Below are 18,575 nucleotides of genomic sequence, written 5' to 3'. Positions count from 1 at the left end.
ACTGATAGGAAGTAAGAATTACAGCGTTGAAAACAGACTGGCTGCTAATAGAGGTGCAAATATTTCTCTTCCACAGATACAAGAGACTCAAGACTACTCCGCATGCTTGACATTCGAGCCATGCTCGCCAGCACACTGCACAAGATAAGGTTCTCCTGACTCCTTGTAGGAGACCTCCTCTGCCTCTCCCCGCATTCCCCCAAACCACCAGCATTCTCACAAGGCCAGAATAGCCTCCTTGGCGGGCAGATTGCCAGCTCCCCCATTTTTCACTTCACTGGGTCCATCTTTGAATTCATTCCCTGGAGGCAGACGATGGTCTACAACAGAAAGAAGCAGAGTCATAGCCTAAGGGGACTACAGGACCCTCAGACCTGAGGCTTTGCCAAGGAACATTGTTCCAGCCTTCTGTGGGCAAGCACCGTGGGCAAGAGGTCAGACTTCATGCTCTGTGAGTCATTGGTTAACTCACCGTGCCTCTCTGGGACAATTAACCTGCTCATGCGAAAGAGAAAGAGGCCACCTGTGCCGTAGGATGTTGTGAGGATGATACAAGGTTGCACAGATGGAAGGACACGGTCACCGACGAGACCCTGCAAAGATGAGAACACATGATGCCACTCTGACCAGGTTCTAGGTGTTTGCTCTTTAAAAAGGTAGAAAGGGGGTTGCCTTTATCATTTGACTGAGATTACAAAAAGCAGTAAATAAAATGCTGGTAAATAAAGTTCCCTGTCCCTCTACCACCAAAATAAAAATGGTGTTTATCACTTGGTGCATTTTGTTAAGAGCATTCTTTTTTTTTTTTTTAATGTAGGAGCTGTGCTAAGGAAAAGGCTCATTGGTTAAGACTGCTTGCTGCTCTGTTGTGAGGACTAGGATTTGGATCCCAGTACCTCGCAAACGTCTATTAACTCCAGCTCTAAGGGATCCAACATCCTCTTCTGGCCTCCCCAGACACCTGCACACACATGGGTACATGCAGGCATATGTGTGTGCAAGCACACAAACATATAACAATAAAATGGATTTTTAAAAATTAAATGCACAAGTGTGTGGTCTGTTGGTGGTAGGATGTTCCCAGAGTTTTCAAATAAGAATAGCGGTATCTCAGCTCCAAGTGCTCCCACTGACCACGTACAGAGAGAATGTTATGTGAATGCAGGTAAGGTTAGCACAGCAGAGCAGGTGCATGAGCGCTGCCTTGACCCTTTCACAGCCCCTGCCAAGCCCAGCACTTCCTGCTACATCAGGAGCATCACCCTGGCCATCAGCCAGCACAGCAGCCTTCTAGATAATCCCAGACTGTGCAGCAGAAAGACGTGGGACTAGAGTAAGAACCTTCGTACACTCTTGGGAATCAGTCCAGCTTAGCTCTGCTGATGTAGTTATGTTGGGCTATTCTCAATCCCCAGAGACATAGAGATGAAGAGCAATTAACCCTAGCGTGGATTATGAAGATCAAATGAGATGATGCGTGCAAACCCCTCACGAGGACGCTGACAGAGTTCAAGAATGTTATTACCTGTGTCTAGTCAATCCGTTATCCAAAATTCTTGTTTTATAAAGAAATCACAAGAGGCCAGTGGGCATGAGTCTCTTGCCAAGACTAATGAACAAACTTGATAACCTAAATCTGATCCCCCAGATCCTCCATGGTGGAAGAAAAAAACTAAGTCCCACAAGCTGTCATCTGACCTCCCCGTGTACACTGTGGCGCACATGCGTGTGCACCTGCACACACAAACACACTCAATATTCATGTAAAGTGTACATTCCAATATAAATGTTTAGTGGGTTAGATGGTTAGTTTATTGTTAATTTCTCTAGTTTCTGTCTGAATTAACTCAAGTCGATGAAAGCGAGCTAAGAGTTCTCTAATACTTGAAAGAGGGCAGGATGTAGTCATGGATAGTCCTTGCACCTTTGAAAGATAAGGGGATGAAAGTCACAAGAGATTGTCTGACTGAACAGTGTGATCTCAGTGTCTGTCCTAAGCTTCCAGGGAACTCTGTGCCCCCTGCAGAGCCCCTACAAATGACACAAGTCTGGAAATGTCCGGTCGCCTAGTCCCACAGATCCTCGTTTCTATCCATTGCACACCACCTAAGTGAACTTTGTCCCAACTCCAACCCAATGCCTCTCTTTTGAGAACCTTTCTGATCCAGCTGTCTCCCTGGTAACCCCTAACCCAGAGCAAGAAGGACTGTTCTGGAAAACCTGAAGCCTCCTTTTACTACCAGAAGCCAACCAAATAAGGTTCAAATTGCCCTGAGTGAGCCCGGCAGGTCTTTCACGTTCAAAACACAGCAATCACTCTTAGATACTCAAGTTTGATCTATAACGCTCTTAGGCACTGAATATGGACATCTGTGCTGTTTATAATGAAAAAATTAGCCCTGAGTTCTGCCTCGTGTTCGGCTATGGGTCTGCATCTTCTCCCATCAGTTGTGGGTGAAGCCTCTCTGATGAGGATTGGGCTAGCCTCATCTATGGACACGGCAGAGCATCATTTCTGTTACGCTCACACTTCGTTCTTTCTAATACACCAGGCCAGTTTTTTCTCTGCTTTTGAAAACCAGAACATGGGAAGGAAGCGATTCTTTTGAAATTCCTTGCTCTGATGACCCAGCCCTTCATAGTTAAGCATATGCATATGCTCTGGTCCCTAAGCTCGCATTGTCTCTACATGAATATGGAATTCATTATCAGGGGTCTAATCAGTTTGGGACCTTTAGCTTCATGGCTGGGTACTCAAGCGCTCAGCATTCAACTCAACACATCATAAAGCCCAATTCAGGATCCCTCCCACCAAACCAAACTTGAAGTATAAGAGCATTCAACAGCTTCTAACCGCTGCTTGCTCCACCATGAAGCCTGCTAAGATGGGGTTTCTTCTAGGAATCTTCATCTTCTGCTCAGTCACTGCCTCAGTACTGAGTGGTGTTGCCAGGCTCACTCACAATATCTGCAGAGAATACAAAGGTATGGATAAGGTTAAAATAGAAGGTAAACTCCAAGGCCAATTATGAATGAGGGGGAAAGAAATGAAAACAGTTCCACTGGGGGTGGGGGTCAGAAGGCTCCTCTTTCGTGGCAACACCTGCCAACCTTCAGTGCCTTAACCCGGGGCATTATCTTCTTCGGGGGACTTGCGGATGTCCAGAGAGGATAAAAGCAATATACAGTATAAGTAAGTCCTTTCCAGATAGAGAACTCCTTTGTAGGAGGTCAAAAAACTGCCAGCATTTTGTGACAGGGGTTTTGTGGCATATTTCAAAGAGTTCATACCTTCCAAGAGCATGACTTCCAATGAGAGAGGATTTTAGAGAGTAATACCATTGAGGTCTAGCCTACATTTGACTACAGAAGACATCTGAGCACGCTGTACCTATATGGAAGAGTTTACAGTGTGGCTATGACCCATAATGAGACTTTCTCCTGAAGCCCGAGTGATACAGTCTCTGCTTTGATTCAGATTCCAAACTCTGGCCCTGTCACTCAGCATACGTGTGCCTCTGGACAAGACTGTAAGCCCAATGATCATCTCCTCCCCAACCCCACTTTGCCTATATGTAAAACAAAAACTAGAAAATCAGACAGTATTTATGACTATAAAATAAAATTGCACGTGTGGCGAGGCCAAACCAAGTAGTGTTACAGACCGGCAGCTTGAGAGAGGAAGGTGGGCACTGAGCACTGGGCTATCAATACGGCCACCGGTGTGACTATTTCAATCATCCCTACCCACCACTTGGCCAATAAAAAACGAGACAACTGCTTCTTGGAAAGCAAGAGAAGGAACAGCAAGATATGGGGGTGAAAGATATCATGCTTCTGGTTGTAGAATGAGTAAGTAGACAGTGGGGTGTGTGTGTGTGTGTGTGTGTGTGTGTGTGTGTGTGTGTGTCTTCAGCAGCAGCTGAAAGGCTAGGCAATGAGAACATGGAGGAGCAGAATGCCAGGATAGCCTGCAAGGTTGTCACTTTGCACAAGCTGAGCCACTCACCATCTGGTCCTTCCCCAAACCACTGCCAGGGACCCACCATCTGGAGGTGCAAACTGTACTGGACAAAGGTGGCTTTGCCGTGTGACTCTGCTTACAGCAGAAAGGCAGAACCTCTGCGGCCCTGAACAAGAATGTTTCCAAGCTAGAGGGAGGAATTTTTCTTTTAGTGTGTGGGTGTCTACACCTGCATGCGTGCAATTGTTCATGCATGCTTATGAACCATGGCATGCATGTGGAGGTCAGAGGACAACTGGAGGGAGCTTGTTCTCTCTTCCCCCCACATGGGCTCAGAGAGAGAACTCCAGTTGTCGGCTCCTTAACCCCCTAAGGCACCTCACCGTCCCAAGTAGAAACTTTCAAGGGCCTCTGAATAGAGACAACACTTGCTCTTGAGCCCCAACCATCGTCCTCTAATTCCGTGGCAACTTCTCTCGCAGAGTCTTGTAATATGGACATGGATCCTGGCAGCTGCTATGAGGTCCATTTTAGATTCTTCTACAACAGAACTGCCGGCGAGTGTCAGAGTTTTGTCTTCACTGGCTGCAATGGTAACCTTAACAACTACAGGCTGAAAATAGAGTGCGATATTGAATGCAATGAAGAATACCGGACAGTACGGTAAGGCCTCCAACTCAGCTTTGGTCTTTCGAGAGAATGGCAAGAACAGGCTCTGAGATTCAAGGGTAGAGAATTTAGTCAAGAGCTTACCCTTTTGGGGACGTGAAGAGGGAGGATTGTAACAATAGAAGGTTCTACTGGGTAGGCCGGGATCTCAGAAGAAATTGTTGATTTTGGACAGGTAGTGGAGACACATGCCTTTAATCCCAGCACTCGGGAGGCAGAGGCTGGCAGATCTCCGTGAGTTCAAGGCCAACTTGGTCTACAGAGAGAATTCCAGGACAGGCTCCAAAGTTACACCAAGAAACCTTGCCTCACAGAAATAACAAAAATTGCTGATTTTGCAATTAGAAAAAAAAAAACAAACTCAAATGTCCAGGGAGAAAACTGTAGCTATTATTTGGCACACCATCAGGTATGTGTTAACAATTACCATATATAACACAATTTTACATTAAAATAGCTACACGAAGCCTCCACCACCAACGACGATCCCACCAACTAAGGCCACAACTGCCCCAAAGTCTGAAAACCTGCATATTCCAAAAAGAAAACCCTTCCGACTGACAAGACGTAGAAAGTACAGAAAGTCCCAGGAGTACAAAAGGCACCACAGGTCCAGAGGGTGGTACCAGGCCAGGAGTCAAAGGAAGGCCGCCACAAAGGTCAGTGTCTGGTTCAGGCTTCACCTCCCATGGGTCCACAGCTCCCTAAGAAACTGGGCTTTGCCTCCCCGAGTCCCAAAGACAATGACTACTCTAAACCTTGATCAGAGAAGCTTCTCTTTGCAGTGAATGAAGAGACTCACGGCTGCTCAAGCTGCTAAGAGATTCCAATGCTGCTGAGGGCTCAGGTCTGGGGCATTTATACCATCTCCTCTAAGGGGGGGGGGGGGGTAAGAGCTGAGTAATGAGGAGCGGAGCTGCAGAACCCTGTCTTCTAGGCAGGCACGGACTCTGCGACCGTGAACCCGCTGCAGCTGCAGCTGCATACACTACTCCTTCACAGACCTAAGTTTCACAACAGTCAGTCTTAAATGGGAGATGGGCTCAGGCTTTCTCTCCCGGGAAACTACTGACTGTTGGTGGATACCGGTGAAAAGCAGCCATGACCTTCTGTTGTATACCCACTCGTAAGTCCAACGGGCTCCACGCCCGTTGTAACATGCATAGCCGCAGCTAAAATCAGTGGGTCACAAAACAAAATGACGTGAATTCAAGAAAGTGACCTGAGCCGGGCGGTGGTGGCGCACGCCTTTAATCCCAGCACTCGGGAGGCAGAGGCAGGCGGATCTCTGTGAGTTCGAGGCCAGCCTGGTCTACAAAGGGAGTTCCAGGACAGGCTCCAAAACCACAGAGAAACCCTGTCTCGAAAAACCAAAAAAAAAAAAAAGAAAGAAAGTGACCTGTAGGGGTGTGGCAAAGAGATGAGAATAAGTGGAATAAAAACAATCAGAATGCAAAGTGTGTGCGTGTGTGTGCATGGGGGGGGTGAGCATGTGTGTGCGTGCATGTGTGTGAGAAATTGTTAAAGAATAAATTACTGAAAGATCTGAGAAAATAAGATTAAATGAAAATTGCTGTACAGTAGATTTATATTATGATTTTCACTTGCTAGGTGAGGGAAACGAATCCACTATAAGAAACCAATTGAAGCCGGGCGGTGGTGGCGCATGCCTTTAATCCCAGCACTTGGGAGGCAGAGGCAGGCAGATCTCTGGGAGTTTGAGGCCAGCCTGGTCAACAAGAGCTAGTTCCGGGACCGGCACCAAAGCTACAGAGAAACCCTGTCTCGAAACCCCCCACCCCCCCAAAAAAAGAAAGAAAAGAAAAAGAAAAAAGAAAGAAAGAAACCAATTGAAGCCTGGCAGTGGTGGCACATACCTTTAATCCCAGCACTTGAGAGACAGAGGCAGGCAGAGCCAGGACTACTCAGATATACCCTGTCTCAAAACAAAACAAAACACACACACACACACCAAAAAATAAATAATTACCCACTAAGTAGTATCATAGCAAGCTGCTTTGGGTTTTGCTTTTTATTTTTAATCAGCTCTGACCACCATGAGCCCCCAATCAAATCTTTGCATTTTGGGGCCTTCTAAATCTCCAGAGTGCCATGCTATTTTCTACAGGTGAAGCCTGAGCCCCAGCTAACCATTTCCAAGTTCTTAGAACTAGAAGTTCAGTGGCTTCTGCCCAGGCAGTACAGCGACTGGCTTCCATAACAGAGAGACAGAAAGGCCTAGGGGATGACTCAAAAAAAAAGGACCAGCTCTGATTTCAGTCCCCCTAATGTGTCCTTAGAGAGGCTAGAGCATGGGCAGTGGCTATCTTTAGGATAAACGAAACAGATTGATGCAACAGAGGGTCCCCTGCTAGAGGGGTCATTCTCTAGGACTGCCCAAGACAGAAATGGCCGACACTAAGCCAGGGAGACTCTTTTGTAACCTGCAATATGAATCTTCTTTTTCTACTGAAACAGAACATCAGAGCCTGAGCGTGAGCCTGAGAGCAGGTGCTTTCGTGGACGTCCTCGGATGGGCCACCTGAAACAACACTGGAAGAAGGTGCAGGCCAATGCTGAAATCTTTGGGAAGTGTCCACAATCCTGGACACTTCGATTTGCTGCTTTCCTGTTCCTAATTTTGTCTTTCCTGAGAAATTACTGCCATCATTAAAAATGAAAGGCTCTTCCTGCGGTGTGCCCTTCTTCTGTCTTCACCCCATTGCCTTATGTCAGCGGGTTCCACACTTTAGATCTCTTACTCTTGAGCAATTTTTCATACATCCAGACAATGCTGAAGCCAGCCCAGTACAGCTGACCAGGAAATTCAGCTGAGCAGTGCCTCCACAGCAGCAAACCTGGTTGATTTTAGCCTTCAAACCAAATGCAGCATCGACCCTCACACTTACCTGGAGTGTTTCTTCACTCAAGCAAACTTTTCTTCCTCAGACCTCCTTTGTTAACTGATCTCTTAAGTTGTTCCTTGTTTATTAGTAATCATTTAGGTAGCCTTAGGAGCTTGGTGATTAAAACTTAACTTGATTACTGTCAGCTTTCCCAGAAAAACAAACCTTAACCTCATTCTGTTATCTTTGTTTTACCTACCAAAAGAATGACCATCCATAGACAGACTCTCAAGTCTGAAGATAGTGACCAGGTATGGCCTGGCCGTCATCTGCCTGGTTGTAGTATCCTCAGATTGACCATTTCAACTCTGAAATTTCTTGGGTATTCCAGATGAATCTTCACTGAAGTCGAATTATCCTTTCTATATTGGAGAGATGGCCCAGAAGTTAAGAATGCCTTCTGCCCTTGCAGAGAACTGTAGTTTGGTTCTCAGCATCTAGATCAGGCATCTCACAGTCCCCTGTAACTCCAGCTTCAGAAAGACAGACACCCTCTTCTGGATTTCTCAGATATCTGCACTCATATGCACATAGACACAAATATACATAAAGCTGTTAAAACTCAAAAAAACTAATAAATACTTTCTCCTTTACAAAGCAATGGTGAAATCAAACGCATTCCATAAGAAAATAGAAGCCTGTTGTTGGGGTTTCTGTCCTGCCCCATTCCCGCAGTCATTAAGTCCCAAAGAAATCACACAGAGGTCTACATTAATTATAAACTGATTGGCCCATTAGCTTGGGCTTCTTATTAACTCATAATTTCTATAGCCCATTATTAGCCATTATTCTTATCTGTGTTAGCCATGTGGCTCAGTACCTTATTCAGTGAGGCAACCACATCTTGCTTCTTCTGTGGCTAGGCTAGGACCACAGAGGAATGGGCTTCCCTCTTCCCAGCATTCTCCTGTTCTCCTTGACCCGCCTCTATGACCTGTCTGGTTGGCCTGTCTATACTTCCTACCTGGCTACTGGCCAATCAGCATTTATTTAAAATATAATTGACAGAAAACAGACCATTCTCCCACACCAGAAGCCAAGTGTGGTGGCGCACATCTGTAATCCTACCAGATCAGGTGAAGCAAGAGGATTCAAGGGTAGCCTGGGCTACCCAGGGAAATCTAGGTCACTCGTGACCACATGAGAAATTTAAAAAATGGATTTTAAAAAAAAAAAGCAATGATAAATCTGAGCTGCGACTAACAGTCGATATCTTTAATTCCAGCACTTAAGAGGCAAAGGAAGGCAGGTCTCTGTGAGTTTGAGACCAGCCTGGTCTATATAAACAGTTCCATGACAAACTGGGCTACTCAGAAAGACCCTTTCCCAAATTAGTTAAGTGAATAAAGCTGGGAGCAGCTGCACACACCTGCAGTCCCAGCTACTCTGGGGCTGACACAGAATACTTTGAGCACAGATTTTTTGTGGGTTTTTTTTTTTTCTTTCAGATTTTATTTTTAATTATGTTTGTAACCATGTGGGTGCCCATAGAGGCCAGAAGAGGGCACCAGATCTGAAACTGGTTACAGATCGTTGCAAGCTACCTGATGTGGATGCTGGGAACCAAACTCTGTACCTCTGCAAGAGCGATTTGCACTCTTACCCAGTGAGCCAACTCTCCAGACTCAAGTCCAAGACTTCAAAACTAGCTGAGACAACATTGTGGGATCGATAATGAGAAGAGAGGGAAGAAAGGAGGGAGCGAGATCTGAAATTTAAATGTAAGATTCTTGTAAGAAAAGGTCTTATGTAAGAAAATGGAGACTTTCCAGGTAAGACAACAGGCTAAAGACTGCCTCCTAGAGAAAAAAGGAGTCAGAGTAAGAAAAGTATAGGTGGCCAGGCAGTGGCGGCACACGTCTTTAATTCCAGCACTCGGGAGGCAGAGGCAGGTGGATCTCTGTGAGTTCAAGGCCAGCCTGGTCTACAAGAGCTAGTTCCAGGACAGGCTCTAAAAACTACAGGGAAACCTTGTCTCAAAAAGAAAGAACGAAAGAAAAGAAAAGAAAAGAAAAGAAAGAAAGAAAGAAAGAAAGAAAGAAAGAAAGAAAGAAAGAAAGAGAAAAGGTATAGGTGTTGTTCAAGACAAGAAAGAGGTTTGGAAACCCACAAAAATGAAAGGATACCTGAAATGTGCAGAGAAGGGCTAAATCTGACGGGTAAATCGTACCCTGCTTGCTATGTAAGCTTGAACTGAGTTCAGATTCCCAAAACTCAATAAAAATCATAGCATGGTAGCGAGCACCTGTAAGCTGGGCGGGGGCAAAAGCTGGCAAAGCTCTGGCTCTCACTAGTCAGCCATTCTAACGAATTGATAAGCCCTGGGTTTTGTGAAAGACCCTGTCTCAAAACAATATGGTAGAGAGTATTAAAAGAAGACACTCAGTGTTGACCTCCGGCTGCCACACTCAATGTCCTTTGTTTAGACCTAGTATTCACTTATTGTTGTAGGAGCTGCAGGATGCATTCCTGCCACCCAGCTCCCGGCCGCCTGGCTAGCTTATGCCCCAAAATAACAACACACAAACTGTATTCTTTTAAACACTGCTTGGCCCATTCGCTCTAGCTCTTACTGGCTAATTCTCATATCCCTATCAACCCATCTCTAATAATCTGTGTAGCACCAGTCTTACCGGGAAAGATTCAGCATGTCTGACCTGGCGGCTTGCTTCATCACGTCTGACCTGGAGAGCAGAAGCATGGCTGGCGTCTGAGCTCACTTCCCTTCTTCCCAGCATTCTATTCTGTTTACTCCACCCACCTAAAGGCTGGCCAATCAAATGGGCCAAGGCAGTTTCTTTATTAGCCTTCCTCCATCAACTTATGAGTGAGTACATACCATATTCATCTTTTGGGGACTGGGTTACCTCACTCAGGATAGTGTTTTCTAATTCCATCCATTTGCATGCAAAATTCAAGATGTCATTGTCTTTTACCACTGAGTAGTACTCTAATTCTAATGTGTAAATGTGCCACATTGTCTTTATCCATTCTTCAATTGAGGGGCATCTAGGTTGTTTCCAGGTTCTGGCTATTATAAATAATGCTGCTATAAACATAGTTGAACAAATGCCTTTGTAGTATGATTGATCATCTTTTGGGTATATGCCCAAGAGCAGTATTGCTGGATCCTGAGGTAGGTTGATTCCCAATTTTCTGTGAAACTGCCATACTGATTTCCAGAGTGGTTGCACAAGCTTGCATCCCCCACCAGCAATGGAGGAGTGTTCCCCTTACTCAACATCCTCTCCAGCAAAAGCTATCATTGGTGTTTTTTATCTTAGCCATTCTGACAGGTGTAAGATGGTATCTTCTCAGAGTTGTTCTTATTTGCATTTCCCTGGTGGCTAAGAATATTGAACATTTCCTTAAGTATCTTTTGACCATTTGAGATTTGTTTGTTGAAAATTCTCTCTTTACCTCTATACCCCATTTTTTAATTGGGTTATTTAGAATTTTGATGTCTAATTTCTTAAGTTCTTTATATATTTTGGAGATCAGTCCTTTGTCTGATGTGGGGTTGGTGAAGATCTTTTCCCATTTAGTAGGCTGCCTTTTTGTTTCATTGACTGTGTCCTTTGCCTTACAGAAGCTTCTCAGTTTCAATAGGTCCCATTTATTTATTGTTGCTCTCAGTATCTGTGCTACTTGGGTTATATTTAGAAAGTGGTCTCCTACTTGAAGAATTGGGATAGTCGAGATGGAGGAAGGACAGATATGAGAGCAAGGAAAGAGATATCTTGATTGAGGAAGCCACTCTGGAGTTAGCAAGAATCCCAGATCTAGAAAAATGCCCAAGAACCCGCAGGGATGACCCCAGCTAAGACCCTAAGAAATAGAGGAGAGGGGGCTTGAACTGGCCTTACTCTGTAGTCAGTCTAACGGTTATCTTAAATATCATCATAGAATCTTCGTCCAGTAACTGATCAGAACAGAGGCCATGATGCACATCAGAGCACTGGACTGAGTTCCCAAGATCCAGTTGAAGAGTGGAAGGAGTGAGAGTATAAGCAAGAAATTCAAGATCATGAGGGGTTCACCCACTGAGACAGGTTGCTTGAGCTAATGGTAGCTCACCAACTACAACTGGACTGGGAGTGAACGAGCATGGGAGCAACCAAGCCCCTTCGAAGGGGGTTGACAGTTGGAGCAGACTGAGGGGCCTCTGATAGTGACACTGGGATTTGTCTCTACTGTATGTACCGTTTCTTGGGATCCTATTCCCTTTAGATGTAAACCTTGCTCGACCTAGATGTAGTAGGGAGGGCCTTGGACTTTCCACAGGGCAGGGTGCATGGCCTTCTCTTAAGTTTGGAAATGTTCCTTCTGTTTCTATTATGTGGAACACTTTGCGGAGTATAGGTATTAGCTCTTCTTGGAAGTTCTGGTAAAATTCTGCACTAAAGCCATCCAGCCCTGAGCTTTTTTTGGTTGGGAGGTTTTTGATGACAACTTCTATTTCCTTGCAGTTTATATGTCTATTTAAATTGCTCACCTGGTCTTGATTTAATTTTTGGTATATTGTAGCTATCTAGAAAATTGTCCATTTCTTTTACATTTTCCAATTTTGTGGAATACAGGTTTTTGTAGTATGACCTAATGATTCTCTGAATTTCCTCAGTATCTGTTGTTATGTCCCCCTTTTCATTTCTGATTTTGTTAATTTGTATGTTCTTTCTCTGCCTTTTAACAAGTTTGGATAAGGGTTTGTCTATCTTGTTGATTTTCTCAAAGAACCAGCTCTTTGTTTCATTAATTCTTTGTATTATTTTCTTTGTTTCTATTTTGTTGATTTCAGCCCTCAATTTGATTATTTCCTATCTTCTACCCCTCCTGGGTGAGTCTGCTTCTTTTTGTTCTAGAGCTTTCAGGTGTGCTGTTAAGTCACTAATGTGAGCTTTCTCCATTTTCTTTATGTGGGCACTGAGTGCTATGAACTTTCCTCTTAAGTCACTAATGTGAGCTTTCTCGGTTTTCTTTATGTGGGCACGTAGTGCTATGAACTTTCCTCTTAGCACTGCTTTCATAGTGCCTCCCCATAGGTTTGGATATGTTGTGCCATCATTTTTGTTGAATTCAAGGAAGTCTTTAATTTCTTTATTTCTTTCTTGACCCGGGGTAGTTCAGTAGTTCATGGTTCAATTTCCATGAGTTTGTAGGCTTTCTGACAGTACTCTTGCTCCCCCAAAATGCAAACCCATCCACCAGTCAATCCAAGTTACTAGCCCCACCCTGCCCCCAAACCCACCCATCCTCCTGCAACCTCGGTAGAATTCTGAAACACAGCTTACTCCAATACTGAGGGGACTAAGAGGTGAGTGAACAGTCACGCGGCGGAACCCCCCACTCTCTAGGACCTCCACAGTGGGACAAAACCCTGGGCCCCTCCCCCAACTCCCTTGGCTTTTCTAGCCAGCCAGCAGAAAGTTTCCTGCAGGTAGGTTCCCCCAAAACCCAACCCCGCCCACCAGACCCTCCAAGCTACTAGCTCCCACCCCACCTAAGAGCTGAGAGCTTGCTACAATACTGAGGGGACCAAGAGAGAGGAACAAGAGAGCGAACCAAGAGAGGAGACCAACAGAGCAGGCTTATAGAGACCTCAGAGGCTTTCTGAGAAACAGACATTGACAGTACAGAACAGACCAAGAAAAATTCCCAAACACTTAGACAGCCATTGCAAGGATAGAACCAAGATGGAAAGACACTCCAGCCTTATTTGAAGGAAGAAACTAGGCACCAATGCAAGAATTCATCCAACAACCTAAAAAGCAACATGTTAACACCAGAACCCAGTGGTCACACAACAGCAAGACTTGATATCCTAACCCAGAAGAAACAGAAGAAAAATACTTTAAACATAACTTTATGAAAATGATGGAGACTTTTAAAGAGAAAATGAAAAACTCCCTTAAAGAAATGGAGGAAAAGACAAACAAAAAATTGGAAGAAATTAATAAATCCCTCAAAGAAAACCAAGAAAAAACAAAATGTAAAGTAAACAGTTCAAGACTTGAAGACATAATAAAGACATAGAGATAATAAAGAAAACACAAACTGAGGGAATTCTGGTTGTGGAAAATCTAGGTAAATGAACAGGAACTACAGAGACAAGTATAACCAAGAGAATACAAGAGATAGAAGAAAGAGTCTCAAGTGCTGAAGATACTATAGAGGAAATAGACTCATTGGTCAAAGAAAACATTAAATCCAACAAATTCTTAGCACAAAACATCCAGGAAATCTGGGACACCATGAAAACACCAAACCTAAAAATAATAGGGATGGAAGAAGGAGAACTCAGCTCAAAGGTACAGAAAATATATTCAACAAAAAAAATAGAAGAAAACTTTCCCAACCTAAAGAAGAATATTCCTATGAAGGTACAAGAAGCTTACAGAACACCAAATAGACTAGATCAAAAAAAAAAGTCCCCTAGTCATATAATATCAAAATGTAAAACATATAGAATAAAGAAAGAATATTAAGAGCTTCAAAGGAAAGAGGTCAAGTAACATATAAAGGTAAACCTATCAAAATTACACCCAACTTCTCAATGGAAACCATGAAAGCCAAAAGGTCCTGGATAGATGTGCTGCAGACACTAGGAGACCACAGATGTAAGCCCAGATTATTCTGTCTAGCAAAGCTTTCAATCACCATCAATGGAGAAAACAAGATACTCCATGACAAAAACAGAGTTAAACAATATGTATCAACAAACCCAGCCCTACAGAAAGTACTAGAAGGAAAACAACAACCCAAGAAAGCTAACTGCACCCACAAAAACACAGGCATCTGATAACCCCCCCACCAGCATAACCCAAAGAAGGGAAAAACACAAACACTACTACCAAAAAATAACTGAAATTAACAACCACTGGTCATTCATATCTCCTAGTATCAATGGACTCCATTCACCTATAAAAAGACACAGGCTAAGAGAATGGGTATAAAAACAGGATCCAGCCTTCTGCTGTATACAAGAAACACACCTCAACCTCAAAGACAGACACTACCTCAGAGTAAAGGGTTAGGAAAAGATTTTCCAACCAAATGGACCTAAGAAACAAGTGGATGTAGCTGTCCTAATATCTAACAAAATAGATTTTAAACTAAAATAAATTAGAAGAGATGGAGAAGGACATTTTATACTCATCACAGGAACAATCCATCAAGATGTAGTCTCAATCCAGACCATTTATGCCCCTAATCCCAGAGCACCCAAATATGTAAAAGAAACGTTACTAAAACTTAAATCACACATCAAATCCCACACACTAATAAAGGAGACTTCAACACTTCACTCTCCCCAATGGACAGGTCAACTAGACAGAAACTTAACAGAGAAATAAGGGAACTAACAGATGTCATGAATAAAATGGACAAAACACTCCACCCAAACACAAAAGAATATACCTTCTTCTCAGCACCTCATGGAACCTTCTCTAAAACTGATCACATACTCGGTAACAAAGCAAACTTCCATCTATACAAAAAAATTGGAGTAACCCCTGTGTCTTATCAGATCACTATGGGTTAAAGTCAGCATGCTTTCTTATATTACCCAAGACCGCCAGCCTAGGGGTGGCATCACCCACAATGGGTTGAACCCTCCTGCATAAATCATCAATCAAGAAAACGCCTCGCAAGATTCCCCTCAAGTCAGTCTGGTGGAGGCACTTTCTCAATTGAGCTTCCCTCCTCTCAAATGGCTGGAGCCTGTGTCAAGTTGGTGTAAAAACTAGCCAGTAGACACAAGCTGATCTTTTTTTTTTAATTATTTATTTATTATATATACAGTGTTCTATCTGTCTGCATGCTTGCTCGCCAGAAGAAGGCACCAGATCTCATTACAGATGGCTGTGAGCCACCATGTGGTTGCTGGGAATTGAACTCAGGACCTCTGGAAGAGCAGTCAGTGCTCTTAACCTTTGAGCCATCTCTCCAGCCCCAAAAGCTGATCTTGAACCCCTGATCCTCCTGCCTCCACCTCCTCAAGGGCTGAAATTACGGACATATATCGCCATGCCCAGATGTCAGCTGGTATTTGTTTTTGTGCATGTTCTTCAAAGACCTGTGAAATCCATCTTCTCTGTGGTGTTAAGTTTTCGTCTACTTGGCCTCTTGGCTTCTGAAGGTGGGGAGCATTTTTTTTTTTTTTTTTTTTTGGTTTTTCGAGACAGGGTTTCTCTGTGGCTTTGGAGCCCGTCCTGAAACTACTCTGTAGACCAGGCTGGTCTCGAACTCACAGAGATCCGCCTGCCTCTGCCTCCCGAGTGCTGGGATTAAAGGCGTGCGCCACCATCGCCCAGCTGGTGGGGAGCATTTTTAAACCTCACATTGTGGTTTGAATTGGAGTCTCCACATTGTGTGTGTGTGTGTGTGTGTGTGTGTGTGTGATGCACACACACGCACATGCATGTATGTCTAATTTTTATGTCAACTTGACACAAGCTAGATTTATATGAAAGAAGAGAACATCAATTGAAAAAAGAATGCTTCGCCGGGCGGTGGTGGCGCACGCCTTTAATCCCAGCACTTGGGAGGCAGAGGCAGGCGGATCTCTGTGAGTTCGAGACCAGCCTGGTCTACAAGAGTTAGTTCCAGGACAGGCTCCAAAGCCACAGAGAAACCCTGTCTCGAAAAACCAAAAAAAAAAAAAAAAGAAAAGAAAAAAGAAAAAAGAATGCTTCCATAAGATCCAGCAGTAGGGCATTTTCTTAACAAGTGATTGGTGGGGGAGGGCCCAGGCTGTTGTGGGTGGTACCACCCCTGGATTGTTAGCCCTGAGTTCTTTAAGAAAACTGACTGAGTGAACCGTGTTAAGCAGCGCCGCTCCATGGCCTTTGCATCAGCTCCTGCCTCCAGATTCCTGCTCTGTTTGAGTTCCTGTCCTGACTTCCGGAGATGAGGAAGTGTAAGTCAATCAAGCACTTTTCCTCCGCAACTCTTCTTCTTTTTTTTTTTTTTTTCCTGCTATTTTATCGCTTGGCATGGGTGCTTGGCTTGCATGTGTCTATGTGTGCTTTGTGCATGCAGCACCCACAAAAGCCAGAAGACAGCGGTGGAACTGGAGTTTAGAGACAGCTGTGAGCCACCTTGTAGACACTGGGAAGGAAGCCCTGGTCCTCTGCTGAGCCCTCTTTCCAGCACCGAGGTTCTCTCTCTGGATAAAAATACAGCCTTTCTTTTCCATCCTCACCAAGGGCATGAGAATTAGCCCTGGGGCTAGAAGTAAGGGTAAGGAAGCCACCCCCACAGAGAGAAACTTACCACCGAGAGGGAAGCATGTCCATGAAATTGCTTAGTCTGAAACTGACCCCTCCTCTCCCTCGGGAGTGCTAACGGTCACTGCTGTGCTCCAAGCGTTACTCATGAATTGGTGGTTTTCCAGTAGGCCGAGCGGAAAACGCAGTGGTAGAGTTAATAACCCTCCTTGTTTTCTGTCCTGTGTCTCTTTCATCTGAAGCACCAAGTTCTGAGATGGAACACCTCACTTTCTCTCCCTGAGACACACGGCGCTAGCATTCCTTTCCGGTGTTTGCATGTAACCACAAAGAGGACCTTAATGAAAAATATCCAGGTGTCCTAAATTCTGGGAAATAATTTTCTCAACCCAGAAAAACAAACTGGAAGACATGGGTCTGTAATCACAACTACCTGGGAAACTGAGGCAGGAGGTTCTTAAATCCAAGACTAACCTGACCTACAAAATGAGGTCAAGGTCAGCCTGGGCTAGAGTGAGGTCAAGGTCAGCCTGGGCTAGAGTGAGGTCAAGGTCAGCCTGGGCTACAGAATGAGGTCAAGGCCAGCCTGGGCTAGAGTGAGGTCAAGGCCAGCCTGAGCTAGCGTGAGGTCAAGGCCAGCCTGGGCTACAGAATGAGGTCAAGGCCAGCCTGAGCTACAGAATGAGTCTGCAAAACTTGGTAAGAACTTGTCTCAAATTTAAAAACAGGGTACTGGAGAGAAGACTGGGTGACTAAGTGCTTGCTGTTCTTGTTCCATTCCCAGCACCCATATTGGGCACCTCACAACTTCTTATAACTCCAGCTCCAGGGTCTCTGCAGGCACCAAACACACAAGCAGTACAGACACGCGTGCAAAACACCCAAACACATAAAATAGAATATTTTAAAAGTGTATTTTACATTAAATATATATATAATTAATATATATGGGTGGTGGTATGTGCATCTGAGTGCAGGCACCTGAGACATTAGACGCCCCTGGAAGCTGGAGTGACAGACGGTTGTGAGCCACCTCATGCGGGTGCTGGGAATTGAACTCAGGTCCTCTGCAAGAGAGGCACACACTCTGAACTGCTGAATCATCTCTTCAGCCCCCTTAAAACTGTGTTTTTTTTTTTTCTTCAACCTCACCCATCCAGAAGGTCTGCCACCAAGAAAGTAAACGGCAACAAAGCAGGTAAAGATGCAGGAAAAGAAGAAATATATTCACTCCTGGGGAGAATGCAAATTGTGTGGCCACTCTGGAAATCATGAAAGCATTCCCTCAAGCAAAGACCTAAAACTGAAAGAACCATAAGACCTGGCTGCTCGCCCCTGCACACACACCCAACCACCACAAACACGTTTGCACAGCCATGCCCACTGTTCGTGAATTACAATCCCAGGATGCTATGGGAAATTATTCTAAGGTGTGTGACTTTTGTTTATGTTGCATTTGTTTAACTGTGAAGATGCCTGTCTAAAACACCTGATGGTCTAATGAAGAGCTGAGCGGCCAATAGTGAGGCAGGAGCAAGGATAGGCGGGGCTACCAGGCAGAGAGAATAAATAGAAGGAGAAATCTGGGAGAAGTAAGAAGAAGGAACAAGAGAACAAGGAGAGGAGGACTTCAGGGGCCAGCCACCCAGTCAGCCAGCCACACCCACCCAGCCACACAACCACCCAGCCACCCAGCCACCCAGTCAGCCAGCCTCCCAGACACCCAGCCTCCCAGACACCCAGTCAGCCAGCCACCCCCACCCAGCCTCCCAGCCACCCAGCCACCCAGTCAGCCAGCCACACCCACCC

General features: G+C 44.7%; 1 protein-coding gene across 1 annotated transcript in view; it reads right to left on the bottom strand.

Annotated features, from left to right (window-relative positions):
- Window positions 1-497: 497 nt before the first annotated feature.
- The window catches only part of Wfdc3 (WAP four-disulfide core domain 3), a 46,194-nt gene continuing 28,116 nt past the window's right edge, over window positions 498-18,575 (bottom strand). Inside the window, exons 4-5 of the transcript XR_009057732.1 lie at window positions 2,855-2,968; window positions 498-593 (exon numbers count right to left, since the gene is read on the bottom strand). The gene's annotated coding sequence lies outside the window, so the exon portion shown is untranslated. The remainder of the gene's footprint in view (window positions 594-2,854; window positions 2,969-18,575) is intronic.

The sequence above is a fragment of the Chionomys nivalis genome, chromosome 9 (assembly GCF_950005125.1).
Source record: "Chionomys nivalis chromosome 9, mChiNiv1.1, whole genome shotgun sequence".
Taxonomy (NCBI): domain Eukaryota; kingdom Metazoa; phylum Chordata; class Mammalia; order Rodentia; family Cricetidae; genus Chionomys; species Chionomys nivalis.
This window is presented reverse-complemented; position numbering and strand designations above follow the sequence as displayed.